Source organism: Biomphalaria glabrata, chromosome 2 (genome assembly GCF_947242115.1).
Source record: "Biomphalaria glabrata chromosome 2, xgBioGlab47.1, whole genome shotgun sequence".
Taxonomy (NCBI): domain Eukaryota; kingdom Metazoa; phylum Mollusca; class Gastropoda; family Planorbidae; genus Biomphalaria; species Biomphalaria glabrata.
Window position 1 is genome coordinate 42,239,640 of NC_074712.1, and position 15,155 is coordinate 42,254,794.

A 15,155-nucleotide genomic window follows, 5' to 3' on the forward strand; every position below is an offset into this window, starting at 1 on the left:
AGTAATAAATGTAACTCAAAAAAAAAAATCTTAAAAACACCTGTTGATATGTTTACATAGATGTAGATTACTTTGGAAAAGAAGTTTATTGCGTCATCAAAAAGTGATGTTCATTAGTAGAAAGTAGCCTACGTAATATTATTATTTAATTTATTAAACTGTTGATTCTTGATAAGACTAACATCTGGAAATTCCGTTCAAAACCGATGTTGGATCTGGATCTAGACCTCGTTCAAAAGACGAAATTGAAATTTATTTATGTGTTGCCTAAACTTTGAAAAATTATAAAAGTCAAAATAATGTTTTCCCTTTATGGCCAAAAGAGCTGGAATATGTTTTCCCAACTATGGAAAATTGTTATAACCTTTTTTGATATCCTCATCCACCCAGGCTCCACCCAGCCAGGTTCTTAGGTTCCTCCATGAAGTACTGACTTCAATTGAGGTAAAAAAAAGAGACCATATCTTCTTTATAGAGCCATTTTTAGCGGTCCCCGAAAGGGGAAAAGACGCTATTAGTTTTGTGCGAAATGTCTGTCCGTCTGTCCGTCTGTCCCGTTTAGATCTCGTAAACTAGAAAAGATATTGAAAATCCGACATCACAATATTTTAGACCATTCAAAGTTCTGATGCAACGGCTACTTTTTTTTCTGAAAGCGAAAAATCTAATGTTTAAAATCAGTTATGCAAGCAGTTTTTTAAAGAGAAAAGCTAATTAGTATGCATTATAAGTTAAACCTAATTTAAAATGACTAGTAATCTTATAAACTTCATTTTTCTGAACATTTTTTTATTGCGGAAATTTTTTTTAGGATTCGAATAAGAGATTGAGCCTTTTAAAAACAATTAGATCAATTATAAGACATCAGTTAGGCCAGGGGAGGCGCGGTGGCTGAGCGGTAAAGCGCTTGGTTTTCGAACCGGTGTCCTGGGTTGGAATCCTGGTGAAGACTGGGATTTTCAACTTTGGAATCTTTGGGCGCCTCTGAGTCCACTCAGCTCTAATGGGTACCTGACATTAGTTGGGAAAAGTATAGGCGGTTGGTCGTTGTGCTGGCTACATGACACCCTCGCTAACGGTAGGCCACAAAACAGATGAACTTTACATCATCTGCCCTATAGACCACAAGGTCTAAAAGGGGAACTAGTTAGGCCAGGTTCACATCTAACTTTACATTCACTTACACCTATCCTTTGATCTGTGTGACCGTTGGGGCACTACACAAGATCTGTTAACCTTCTTTCTCCATTCTTATCTCTCATTTGTCTTTGATATAATTTCATTTGGATGTTCTTTCTCAAAATATTGAGGCCTGCGTGGGTGGACCTCTTCGGGGGCCGATTTTGAGTTTGTGTTTCCACACAAACTGTCTTTTGTAACCTTGTTTTTTGTTGCTTTTAATAACTAATGAATGTTTGATTAAAAAAAAATATTGAACATTTTTACACCGCCCCCCCCCCGGTCAAATAGTCATTCTTTCCCCAACGACATACATCCATTGTCAGATTCCTAGGAGAATCGTGAGAGCCGTTTTCAAGAACCGTGTCCACCTATGAATATGCGACCTGAATATAGGCATTGTAGAAATGAATTCTATTTGTAAATATGGTATTACTGTAGCATGATAATTATGCTTTTTATTTTTTTACAGATACTTTAAAAAACTTTCTATTTCCAGTGAGGACAAGACTTTACTTTAATAAGATAACAAACAAAAGTGACCGTACCAGTAAAGGTTGTGGAGGAATATTTTGGATCATGTAGTTTCCTATTCCTTCCTTTTTGTGTAATTAGTCCAAGCCCAGCTATGTCTACCCCCACCCATCCATAGAGACACTTCTTTTACAACATTGTTTGGTGGGCCAACACGAAATTCCGTAACTTTCGGACCGTCGCCCGTTCCCACTCTTCGGTGCCGCTTCTGCTGCAAAAAATTTTTTTGAAATGCATGGGTTTAAGAAAAATGAAAATAAGAAAAAAAAAACTTACTAGAAAAATGTGATAACATATAAAAGTCAATAAATAAACCTGATATATCTTTATGAATTCAATAAAACATGTTTTGTATTTATTGATATAATGGAGCTATTCGGAAACTGAAGCAAAAAAAAAAACCTATACAGTAAAAAAAAAAGAAAAAAAAGTAAAGTTCCCATTTGAAATATACAGTAGGAGCGGATCTCTAGGAAAATCGTCAGAGCCATTTTCGAGATCCGTGTCAATGTTCCACCCTCCCCTCCATCTTGTAGGTTCCATGAAGTTGTGACTTGAATAGAAGTGAGTTCAAATAGAATTTAAAAAGAGTTAACAAATGAAACACGATCAGTTGCTGGCTAATAAACTCTCCACTCTCAGCAATATTTTTTTTTTATCATTAAACCATTTCTGGTAGAACAAGATTTTTGAGAAGTATCTGTCTTTTTTTTTCAGATGAGCCAGTTGGGTACAGACGGATCTTTTTCTTCCAAGTATAATATCTCAGCTTTACTAAATCCATAGCCCAACATCCCAATTTTTGTTATATTCTGAATCTTCTGCGCTGTTTTGCTTCATTCGTTGAAGTAGATTCGAGGTAACTTAACAAAAAACAAGGTTACAATTTGTTATGTTGACAAACTAAAGTTACAAGTATATGCTACAAATACTGCTACAAGAGTCTACATGGGATCGAACCATTTGTAAATTTGAAACATTGTTTCTCTGTTTCTTATATCACCTCAACTTCAATCTATTTAAACAAACAAAACGTAATGTAATTGCAATACTTTTGGACAATTCAAGTCACAACTTCACTGGGGGGGGGGGGGGGGTGGACGGAGGGTGGAACGTTGACATGGATCTCAAATACGGCTCTAACGATTTTCCTAGACATTTAACAGTTGATGTATATCGCTGAGAAAAGAATTACTAGCTCGTTGGCCACACGAGGAAAAATGTATTTTTAACGTTACCATTTTTCATAGTAAAAAAAAAAGAAATACATTTAACTTTGGCTTAAAATAAAAAACGTGGCGTAGTCAGCCATATTGTACCAATAACTGAGATGTTAATTAAATTTAAGTTGCTTTCATTTTATTAATAGATTATCTAAGCTTTTCTTGTATTTTCTACGAAAATCTAATATGATTACATCTAGATTCTAGATCTAGAGGTAGATCAAGATCTTGACTAGATCTTAGGAGTTCTAAATCAGAATTCTAGATCTAGATTTAGTTCTAGATGTCTATATAATGAAAGCACCAATAAATAATTATACATTTTTACAAAGTAGCTCTGGCCCAATTGTTAGCTCCGTTGATACATCAATCAGGTAAGGGTACGATACCAACTTAAGCAAAAAAAAAATTATTAGTTTCTTTTTTTAAATATTTTATTTTGTTGTAAGTTGTATAATGGAGATATTTTTTAAAATGTACTTTTAAACGTGTTTCTTGTAAGACACAACAATCAGTGATTGGAGCAATAGAATTGGAAGTAATGAAGAACAGATCAATAATAAATGCCAGTACTGGAAGAACGTTATAAAACGAATTGAGGAAGTCATACTTGCAAAGGTAGAGTGTGATTTATCTTTCAGGGGAGACAAGGAAACATTTATTACTTCTCTACAAACAGGTTCTATTGCTTTTTTAATCTAACATTCATTGGTTATTAAGAGACAAACAATCGCTCTATAAGCATACGTTGCGTGAAGTAGAGCGTGTCTAATTGAGAGAAAAAAGTATTTTTAAAAAGATTTTTTCTTGATCTTATTTTAACAGTGAGACAATGAAATGACCAAATAAAATTTCAACTTCACGAAAAAAAAATGTAATAAAAGAAGAGAAAGCGATGTAGTGAAAAGTGAAGGAAATAGGAAGAAACTTGAAGGAAATAGGAAGAAACTTGAAGGAAATAGGAAAAAACTTGAAGGAAATAGGAAGAAACTTGAAGGAAATAGGAAGAAACTTGAAGGAAATAGGAAGAAACTTGAAGGAAATAGGAAGAAACTTGAAGGAAATAGGAAGAAACTTGAAGGAAATAGGAAGAAACTTGAAGGAAATAGGAAGAAACCTGAAGGAAATAGGAAGAAACTTGAAGGAAATAGGAAGAAACTTGAAGGAAATAGGAAGAAACCTGAAGGAAATAGGAAGAAACTTGAAGGAAATAGGAAGAAACTTGAAGGAAAACTAAGGCAAAAAATTACATGGTGATTTGTGAAAATGTAAAAAGACAAGGACGATGTATTAAAACAAGAAAAAAAGAAATAATAATAAAAAAAAAACACAAAGGTTATATTAAGTGGGAATGTATCAGTTTGGATCAGTCATGTCATTATACTTGCCACTGACCTAGACATGATAAATCTGTGCGATAAGAAATATTTTACCAATTGTTGTTTGTTAAACTCATAGCAAATGGGAGATAACAAGGACATTTAAAAAGGCTCGTAAGTACTCGTGAGTATTAGATGACATTAAGGGAACCAAAATGCGCCTGGCCAACAAAAGTCCAATGAGGCGTGTTATGCGAAGCATCGACATTTTTTTTGTTGACATTACAGATTTTAAAAAAAAGTCCTGCACATTTTTCTGACTTGAAATACTTCTATTTCTTTTCTATTAAAAAAAAAAGCCAGTAAAAAAACAACAACAACAAATGTTAAAATCTAAGACAATAAGTTGAAAATAATATCAAGCATTCGACAACAGCAAAGGTCTAAAAAGAACAAAATGTCTTACATAATTCTTAGATATTTTTCTCTTTCACATGCGAAAAAGCAAGGAGGTCACACACAAATAAATTAACCTACATGTAGAGAAAATGTTTTAAAAGCCAAGTGCTTTTGATTCTATAACTCTTTTTTTTATGGTTTCTGGAGAAAAAAAAGTTTAACGTACATATAAAGTAGTTAGGTTATTTTCAGAAGCATCTTTTTTAAAGATTATTTATGTAGAGAACTTTTTCTTTCTCATTTTGTTGTATTTTCTATTGTAAACAATTGTTTATAGCGAGGGTAAGCATTTAAGAAAAAAAAACTTACAATTATTATATCGACTATAGAAAGAATGCAGCATTTAGGACCTTCATGAGGACGTTGAAAGGAGCAGCTCGAGCTTGGCGGCCTTCAATCTGGAGCTCGGGTGGAAATGGTTGTTAGAGGAGACGATTAGGTCAATAGGGAAGTAAATCAGAACCCCCGCTGGGGAACCTAAGCCTCCCTAAGGACCGAGACCATTGCACTGGCAGGGGTGGAAGAGAGACCCAAAAAGCATGCCAGTACTCACAAACCGTTATTCAAAGGGTCGTTTTTGTGGCGGAGACCTGATATGGTATAGAGAAGGAGTATGGATGAGCTTCCCCAGTGTTCTAGCCTTTGGTTTCGCTTCCAACCCAAGGGGAATAGGGATGTAAAAATGTACACCTGCTTGGATCTTTCCTAGACAGAAGTTTGTTAAGACATTCAGATGGAGACAAGCTTCCATAGGCCTAGAGTTCCAAGAGTCTTAGACTCAACTCTTAGGACAATGACGAAAACGAAAGGAGAAGCAACTTCTTCTGTATCAATGTTTGAAGCTAGCCTCTTACTCCTAGGGATAAACCACTTTGTTTCAGCCAATTCAATTTATTGTGATCTTCTCTTTAGAGTACAATCTCAGTTTCTAGTGACACCAAGATGAACGCAATTTTATATGTTGACAAAAAGGACCATGATGTTTAATTTCTATTGAAAGAAGAATTATATTTTGGGCAAATCATGAATTTTTAATGGCTGTTGTTTCTTGGGTTCTCAGACTACAAACATGTCAGGGAGGCGGGGAGGCGACAGAAAGTCTACTTTCAAACAAGATGATAAAAACAAAAGCTCTCTTTGAAACAAACTATTTAAAGATCAATGTCCTTTTGAAACAAACTATTTAAAGATCAATGTCCTTTTGAAACAAACTATTTAAAGATCAATGTCCTTTTCCAGCCAGGGCCGGATTGAAGTATGTGGAGGCCATGGGGCAGACTTTGTGTGGAGGCCATGGGGCAGACTTTGTGTGGAGGCCATGGGGCAGACTTTGTGTGGAGGCCATGGGGCAGACTTTGTGTGGAGGCCACTACACTTTTTCGAAAGCTTGAACAAAAAATCCAATTTTTAACACTTATTAATAATCATAATGATATTAAATAGTAAGCCAAGAGTCTAAAAAGAAAGAAATTGAATACTTGTAAGTTTGATATAATTGTCCTATTTTATTCAATATGCAATTTAAAAAAAATTAAAGTGCTGCTGTGGACTGTACAAATTTTGGCCAGTAGTTCAGGTTTAGTTCCTTCATCTGAGACAATAGCGCCGAGGTATTTAAAACTGCAGACACCTGTAAGCTTTTCATCTCCAATACTGATGTCCATTTTAAAGCCTAGTTTGTTATTGGTCATAATTTGAGTTTATTTTGTTGTTTTTTTTTAATTTATTTGAATATCATATTCAGTGGAAGTCTTGTCTATGCGCAGCGCCAAGTCAGCTTATTCTTCTTCTGTCCCTGCTACACCAATAATTCTTCTTCCTCCAATGCTTACAGTATCTTAATAGCTCTCGAGAAAATCTACCATTATCCTTTCAACAGTAGGTATTGTTGAGAATATCTTGGGTCTAACTCCCGCAGCTCTGAGGATGTCCTATGAAATTCTTTTGTCTGGCATGAGGGTGACATTTCCGAGCCAACGTAGTCTTCTCTGTGTCAAAAGATCATAGATGTCGTGTGCATGACTAGTTTTTAAATGTTCTTATTAGAATCAAGATCCCTCCAGGAGAAACACATCATAAGCCACTGGCAGAACTAGTAAAAACTGATTTATTAATGCTCTTGGTGCATGTATACTGACTAGCTCACTCTATCATAAAGAAGAAAGTTCACTATACAGGCGTTGTAGATTAGCATTTTGTTTGCCATGGTCAGTTTAGCCTTTTCCCAGACATGTTTAATAAAGCGTTTTGCAAATCTTTTCCTTACTGTAGCAACATCAGAGTAATGAAAAAAAAAGCCATTGGACCTCAGACTAGCAAGTGTGTACCACTCAAGTCAAAAGACAGCATGACCATCACTTATAGTGCACTGCGAATGAAGCAACGGGGACAGCATTTAACAAAGTCTACCAAATCGTAAATGCTATCTCACTAACCTCTTTGTCTAACCTCTCAACACTTGCTGTTTTGAATGAATTAGATTAAACGTCCCATATATAAAAGGAAATGAGAGAAAAGTAATTGACAAGCTTAGCCTACATGTTGGAAAACAGCCGGAAGAGATGGAGTTCCTGCAGAAACCATTCAGACTGGAAAGCGTGACTCACCGAAGCCACTAAAACTATGTTGGGTCTACCTGGATTTAAAAGATGCAAACATTGTTACACTTTCTAAAAAAAAAAAAATTACAGAAGTATCTCAGTCCTGAGCGTTGTTGGAAAGAAAAGAGTACTACTAAAACGGCTGCAGACCTTATCAGAACGAGATTAAAGCCTGTAGATCTTATCAGAATGAGGTTAAGGCCTTTAGACCTTATCAGATCGAGGGCCTGTAGTCTACAACAGATTTGATTTTTTTCCTTGCTGTAGCTACAGAAGAAGAGATGAGAAGAAAAAATAAGTTCCTTTATAAAAGTTTTTCTCGACATATAACAAAGTTCACAAAAGTGGTCTGTTTGCTGTGATGGAGAAAATGGCTGTTCAAAAAACCTAGGGAAACTAATTTCAACTTCTCATGAAAACATGCGGGGCACTGTACAGTTTGACCAGTGTGACTCTAAGCCAGTGAGGGATAAAACAAGGATGTGGTCTGGCAACAACACTATTTGCAGCTTCTTTTCGGTTTAAATCGCCAGCGCCTTTAAATCCCTGGATTATGAAGTACATATCCACAGCAGATGCGCAGATTCGATGGAAGCCTTTTTAACCTGATTGACTTCAAACCAAAACGAAAACTGTTGTCGCTAAAGATGCGGCCCTCCCACTCGCAAGGATTACAAAGGGAGGTAAATGCTTTAGCAATTGCATATCAAGAGCTCAATCTTACAATAAGATTCCCCAAGGCTGAAATTCTGACATAAGACGTCACAGAAGTACCGGTGAAAAAGAAACCACACCACTCAAGACTCATAATAACCATTTAATGTTAAGAAACAGTATTGATGTTTACCTGATTCACTGAGTGATTTAAAAAAGGCATTCTTAGTGAAATTACGGCGAAAGCAAATTAATAAAAAGTATATACCAGAGAAATGTTGCCGCAATGTAATTACATTGACGTGTAATGAAATGTGTTTCCTGTCATGTGAAACAAATAATTTATGCAAATCTTTTTATTTCATTTGAGAATATTGAGTTCCTACTTTAAACATGACCTCTTCCATCCTTTACACATTCGTAGAGATATGCACGATTCAAATATTTGTATTTGGACAATATTATATAAACAATGTGTGTATGTGTCTTTGCTAAAGTTTCTATAACAGCATTTTTTTCCATGGAAAACCCTTATGTCCCGGGGAGGGTGATGCACCTTTTAACTGTGGGAGATGAGTGGACAGAAAAATATAGAGAAGCAGATCTTAGAGAAGAAATGGAATGGTCACACCCTTAGAAAAGATACCAACAACAGAGCTAGACAGGTCTTAGAGTGGAACCCCCAGGGAACAAGACGTAGAGGAAGACCAAAAAGAACGTGGCGACGCAGTGTATTAGATGAAGCTGAGAGGACAGGAAAGAGCTTCAAGGCCATTACAAAACTAACTAGAGACCGTGCAGAGTGGCGTGTTTTCATGAGGCTCTATGTTCCACAAGAAATGCAAATGAAAGATAATGATGATATAAACAATGTGAAAGCAGAATTTTTTAAAAAAGGTTGAAAACTTAACATCTTTCATTTTAATTATTGTTAACTAGATACCAAACAGAACAACGTGAAATGTGACTTTCTTCCCAACAAACCTCATAAAGCCATGTCTATCTCTCGTCCTTACGTTTACCATCAGATAAAAACAAGCCAAATAAAAAGTACTTAAAAAAAGGAGAAGCTCATGCAATGGAAAGAACTGCACAATTATTGCCACTGTATCAATATTGCAAGATTTATCTAACTTTGTTCTACATAAATAAAATCAATAAAGTACCACTAATTAATTGACTAATAACTTGACTTTTTTTTTTATCATTTGTATTATCCTTGACAATAGTGCAACGTTTCAGCTTGATCCGAGAACGGGTAGTCTGAGCAATATCGTGTACAGCATTCGTACAAGACAGAGTGACTTCATATACGCTTTGTACACATTATAAATAATTTAGATCTAGACCATAATTCAATAACATTTAAATAATATTTTAAGGGTTCCTAAAAATGTCTATTCATGTGTATCCACTACTATTTTTTCATAACTCTCTCTCTCTCTGTTTATAGGGGACGGAGAGGGTTGGGAGGAGAAAGGGTAAAAACGTAGAAAGATTGCCCTTTCAACACCCTCTACCTTAAAAAAAAGACTTTTCCATTAATTCCTTGTGTAAGCTAGTATAAATTCCGTTCAAAACTTCCAACAAAGTGAGCTCACACAGGGCCATGCTCAATATTTCCTATTGCCTCCCCTGGGAGCCCTGCTCTCTTTTTTTTTCACGCACACATACCCCACAGGTAGAGAGAGCTCTGTGAGTACATCAGTTCAACTGTATTTACAAACCTATTACAAATATCTTACAATTGCAGTAGACAATAAAAAGAAAACGTCATAGAACTGAATCGAATATGTCTCCAAGAAATCTGTCTCGTTACTGATACATCAGATGTTCACAGGACGCCCAAAAGAAACTTTAGTTTTGAATATAAACGATGCAAATCTGAGACCTTGTGGGGGTCCGAGTGTCTTCGTTAAGCTGGTGACCTTGTGGGGGTCCCGAGTGTCTTCGTTAAGCTGGTGTAATGCATTCAAATCTTTATTCATTTCCAGGAGGATCATTATCTTTTTCTTTTCAATTTGTGTGTGCGTGTGTTTGTGTGTAACCAAATCAGCATGTGGGTTGGTGAGGATGCTTATGACTTTTCCAAGGACACCATGTCAGTAAACATCTGCCCAAAAGTTCTAAAAGGTCTCAGATATTGGGCACACGACAGACAAGGAGAAAGGCGCTAAATATATTGTGAAACATCGCCATGAACGCTGGTGCCAAAGAAAAACACACCAAGACAACGCGTCAGCAGCATCTCGGTAAAATGTCATGCATTTCTGTTCTTATTTATTTATTTTTTGGGGGGCTCGACTGAATCTTTGAAAATTAAGCTTGCTTGCCACGTGTTCCCAAACCCCCCCCCTCCCTTTAAAAAAAAATTACCATTGTTACATATCTTTTTAAATTCACGTTATTAACTTTTTCCCCCCCTAAAATGAACAGCCACATTCGGTTCTGAGACTTTGTACAGTTGACCATGTGTCTCATGCTCCAGAGGTTCAGCGCTGAATTTGAAGTGGTTATAGATAGGGTTGTTATCACTAAAAATGAATGCAGTGCTCATGACAAGCGACGTCCTGTACAAAAGAGTAGAAGAACAGAAGAAGACGAAGGAACGACTAAATGGCAAAGAGTTTCAGGGGCCTGCATCTGCAGCTCTGGACGCAGTGCTGAATGGGTTGGACGACGTCTACCAGCTCCACAATCTCTTTATCATGACCTGAAACCCGTTGGGTTTTTTGTGTGTATATGATTTATGTTTTTATTGTTTTCTTTAATCGCCATTGCCCCTGTTTAGGGTAAAAATGAGTTTGACCTTCAATAAAACATAATGTATTGACACACACACACACTCAAATAAATGAAGCAGATCAAGCATAGAAAAAAAAAAGAATTTCTGGAGGGCTAGACAGCTGATTCTAAAAGACACAGGTCCTAAAAAAACAGAACAAAAGTAAATTATATTTTCCTTAAATCTTCTATTTTTATACCGTTCTGAAAAATGCGAAACGTTTTCAAAGCTGGCAATTTGCATCCTTTAAAAGCGTTTCTTTTGTTTTCCTCGTTAATTGTATTTTAAAACGGTTGCTGGTGGACTGCATTCAACGGAAGTTTGTCCTGGGCCACATGGAAGTTCTGGGATACAGATGCCGATTAGAAGGTGATCAGTGCACCCAAGGATTTAGTTTGAAACATGCGTAGGTTGTTTACTTGTGGTTGACATCTGTCCTAAAGAGCGTAGGACTAGGACATGTGGAATACAGTTCCGCTCCTATCTTCCATCTGCCTTGTGCATTTCTGTTTACATTAGAGATTCAATGAGGGATTTGTAGTTTCAAACAAGAATACAAGAACGCAAGAATACAATGAAAGCGAAACAAGAAAATAAAAAAATACTTAAAAAAAACAACAACAAAGCTTATATTATCTTATAAAATACAGACGTTACTTCAAAAAAGAAGATGATTACGTCATACGCGTCTTGCATCTAGTCATGAATGTTAACCAATGACATTCTGCCAAGTCATTGGTTTTCCTGGCTGGCTTAGGCAACCAATTCCAAGGTCTAATAGCACTAGGGAATAAGGAGCAATTAGTTTGGATCACTCATGACTAATAATAAGAAAGCATTTTTTAAAAAAAGTTGGGAAAGACCTGAATTTGAACTCATGGCTCCAGCTTCCCCAAGCCGACCTTGTAACCACTCTGCCAGTTTTGTGAAGATTAAAGATTGTAAAGTTATGTATTGTTTGTATAGTCTCGTCGCATTTCATGTTTGTGTTCACTAAGACTCCGACTACGACCTATGAAAGGAATTAATTCAAGTTATATCACTACTTCAGTAAAGTACTTTCTTTCCCTTGTTTGAGATTAAAAAAACAACAAAATAATTAAGTACCAATAGCTAATTAAATAATTGCTTAATTTTTTAAATTGATTCTTGTGTTGTCAGGTAAAAGAAATAATTGTGCAAATTTTCAGCTTGATCCGACATTGAGTGTTGGTGAAATAACATGTACAAATGTTTTACCAGACAGACAGACAGAATGAGTTGATATAAGCTTTGTAATAAAAATAAAATAAATGCTTTGTTTTGAATGACATTGCAAATTATTGAGATGTAGGGCTGGGTGTCTTAAACTGTTTGGCCATTAAGGGGCCTCGAGTTTGAACCCCAATTCGAGCTAAGCTGTGTTCGCTGAGCGCCTAAAGGCGGCACAGAAACCTTCTCCTAGAGTCTAGACAGTCATTCCTCTTACATGTCTACAGAAGAGATATAGCATGAAATATGTGCTATACAAAAATCAATTTAAACAAGGTTACAAAAGACAGTTTGTGTAGAAACACAAACTCAAAATCGGCCCCCAAAGTGGTCCACCCAGGCAGGCTTCAATATTTTCAGAAAGAACATCCGAATGAAATTATATCAAAGACAAATGAGAGATAAGAATGGAGAAAGAAGGTTAACATCTTGTGTAGTGCCCCAACGGTCCCGCAGATCAAAGGATAGGTGAAAGTGAATGTAAAGTTAGATGTGAACCTGGCCTAACTATTCCCCTTTCAGACCTTGTGGTCTATAGGGCAGATGATGTAAAGTTCATCTGTTTTTGTGGCCTACGGTTAACGAGGGTGTCATGTAGCCAGCACAACGACCAACCGCCTTTACTTTTCCCCAACTAATGTCAGGTACCCATTAGAGCTGAATGGACTCAGAGGGGCCACAAGATTCCAAAGTTAAAAATCCCAGTCTTCACCAGGATTTGAACCCGGGCCCCCCGGATCGGAAGCCAAGCGCTTTACCGCTCAGTCACACGCCTCCCCTAGCCTAGCCGATACCCGCCTATGGATCTAATTGTTTTGAAAAATGATGTTTATAAGATTACTATTTATTTTAAATAAGGTCTAACTTATAATGCATACTAATTAGCTTTTTCTCTTTAAAAAACTGCTTGCATAACTGATTTTAAAAATTAGATTTTTCGCTTTCAGAAAAAAAAAAGTAGCCGTTGCATCAGAACTTTGAATGGTCTAAAATATTGTGATGTCGGATTTTCAATATCTTTTCTAGTTTACGAGATCTAAACGGGACGGACGGACAGACGGACAGACGGTCAGAATGACAGACAGACGGACAGACATTTCGCACAAAACTAATAGCGTCTTTTCCCCTTTCGGGGGCCGCTAAAAATGAATACAAATGCAAATGAGAAGCAATAGCTCTTTCCTCGGTTATGTCTTTTGATCAAGACAATTTCAAAGCTAAAGTATGAACATTTTAAAATAGGTCAAGTCCATCCAAATATTTAAAATCAGTCTGAATTGAGTGTATTATATATATATATATATATATATATATATATATATATATATATATGTATATATATTATATTACTTCATTACAAAAAAAATCCCTCTTTATTTATGTTCAAATAAAAGTGTAAACATTTTAAATTGTATGTCTTAGGGAACAGGGCAATTGACAGGGAGGAATGGAGAAAGACGGTTGACAAGTCTTGCTTGGTGCCCCAACGGTCCAACAGACTAAGGGATAGGTAAAGGTAAAGGTAAAAGGTCTTTGGGAAAAATCAAAATTGGCCTACGAAGTGGTCCATCCAGGCAAGTAAAAAGGCTGGTTTCAATATTTTCAGATAGAATATCAGAATGAAATTCATTCAAAGGCAAATGACAGAGAAGAATGGAAAGAGAAGGTCAACCGATCTTATGTGGTGCCCCAACGGTCCAGCAGAACAGGGGATAGGTAAAAGTGAAGTTGAAGTTAGATGTGAACCTGGCCTAACTTGTTTGTAAAATGTTTTACATGTTTCGGATGTTCCTTCAGAGTTGAAGATAATTACTTCCTAGTCCAAACCTCGCGCAGGACGGCGGGAGATGGGAGCGGGCAGGGTTTGAACCCTGGACCATCGATAAATCTGAACGACAGTCCAGAGCGCAAACCGCACGACCAGGCAGCCATCCTGATATCATATAATGATTATTTAATTGATCTAATTGTTTTGCAAAGGGTAAATCTTTTATTGAAAGCCTCAAGAAGAAAAAAAATCATTTCGTAAAAAAAAAATAATCATTTAGTTTAGTATTCTATGAGTGGTAATAGCTAGATATGCATTTCATAATATGGAAAATTGCTTATTAATTGTTGTTTTAAATTAAGTTCTACTTATATTCATATTAAATAGTTTTTTTTTTCTTTAAAAAAAGTGAATTTTTTTTTGTGTAAATATAGTAGGTATATGACAGAACTCACTTAACTTAGCAATACCTTTGTAAAAAAAATATTTTTTTAACAAAAAATTTAAAATCGTTTACATAAGTGTGTTAAAAATATGGTAAAGAGTCGTCTACCTTACTAATTGGCCTCTCATGTTTTTTTTACTATTAATTGTGAATAGAAAAAAAAAACTGCTTGCATAGTTTATTTTAAAAATTACATTTTTCACTTTCAGAAAAGAAAAAAAGTAGCCGTTACATCAGAACTTTGAATGGTCTAAAATATCATGATGTCGTATTTTCAATATCTTTTCCAGTTTACGAGATCTAAACGGGACGGACGGACGGACAGACCTTACAAAACGAATAGCGTCTATTTCCCTTTTGGGAACCGCTAAAAATTAGTCGACTTTCACGTTATTAGGATAATGTTTTAACAATTTAATCAAATGTTAACAATTTTTTAAACTTGTAGTTTTGAGTTTTTGGTTTGTTGTTTTGAATATGAACAAATTGGAATTTAATAGTAGGAATTAAATTCAATATGCAAATCTCTCTTTCAGACATTTGCAACTTCAAAAAAAAAGAATCCCAAGCATCACTTTATATGTCCGTTGGATGCTTTATGTAAAGTTCATCTGGTACAATGGCCAACGGTTAACAAGGGTATAAAAAGTGATTTCTCGTACATTTTCCATATGAAGTCACCTGCCTAATTAACATGGGTTGGACGTAAACATTAGGAAGTTTAAAAACCCAGTCTTGACCAGGAAGCCAAACTCTTCACCACTCTGTTACCACACACAAAGTGGTAAAGTTGCTTTGGGTTTGTCAAATGAATTCTGCGACTCCTTCTTTCTAGTGATGACAAAAAATCTGTCCTACAGTACTTATGGACTCTGAACCAGTCAGTCACTATTTTAATGGAAGCCTTTAATAGGCTACCAGTATCGAACTTTGTGATA